Genomic DNA, 1103 nt, shown 5'->3' on the forward strand with positions numbered 1-1103 from the left:
CCCCGGGGACCCTCCCGGGGCCAGCTGCACTTGGGGGAAGCTGGTTTGGCAGCAGCCTGGGGTGTGTGGATTGGGCTCTGGCCAGGGATGGACTCCTTTGTTTGAAGGCAGCCCTTCCCTGGGACAGTGCCACATGGCTGCTCTCGTCAGCACTGGCAGAGCCTGTGCTCCGTGGGGGGACGGCTGCCGCACTGGCGTGACCTCGTCCCTGCAAGAGCTGTGGTCACTGGGTGGCTCTGACCGCGGGGCCAGGGCGAGGGCAGCCAGGGGGGCAGCGCTGCGGCCAGGCGCAGCTGGGCAGCCCCCTGGGCCCTGTGCTGGGGGGGCAATACCGCCCACTGCCCCACTGTGGGGCAGCCCCAGCAGTGCCAGCTGGGAGGCTGCAGGGCTGCTTGTGGGACAGGGTGCCACAGGGAGAGCAGTGGGACTGGGAATGCCTGAGACCCCAGCACTGCCCCGGAGCAGTGGGTGCCAGCCCCCCTGTGGCTGGCAGCCCCGCAGGCTTCTGCTCTGGTTAATGTTAAAGCCAGGCAGACGTCAGTACGCCTGGCCCTGCCTCCCCCCCAGCCCCTCTGCCTGGGGCCGGCAGCTCCAGCAGGACTGTTTTTCCTCCCAGAGCAGGATCTGCCTGTCCCCTGTGGCTAAAAAAAGCCATCGGCTTGGCCCGTGCAGAGGGACAGCAAACCTCCTAGGCCGAGCTGCCTTCTGGCTGCCCCAGCACACCTCCTGGTTCCCACACAGGTTCTTGGGGTGCCCCTGGGGTGCATCACCCCCCTCCCCCCCATGCTGGGGTCAGGCGAGGCAAAGGTTGCTCGGGGAAATGGCGGCAGCTGCCCTTCCCCGCAGCTGCCCGTCCCGCTGGGTCCAGCTGCCCTGAGTCACGCGCTGGCAATGTGTAGGATCACTTGCTTCTATGTAGGGAAAGCCTGAGCCGGCTCCAAGCCCTGGGCTCAGCGGGCAGCGTGTCCCCGACCCAGATGTGCCCGGGGGAGGGCCATGTCCTTTTGCTAGGAACAGGGACCACCGCAAACCCTCCTGCTCTTCACACCCCGCACCGAGCAAAGCCGGGGTGGTGGGATGCACACAGCGGAGGGAGGACACAC

Source organism: Aptenodytes forsteri, unplaced genomic scaffold (assembly GCF_000699145.1).
Source record: "Aptenodytes forsteri isolate BGI_AS27 unplaced genomic scaffold, ASM69914v1 Scaffold83, whole genome shotgun sequence".
NCBI lineage: Eukaryota > Metazoa > Chordata > Aves > Sphenisciformes > Spheniscidae > Aptenodytes > Aptenodytes forsteri.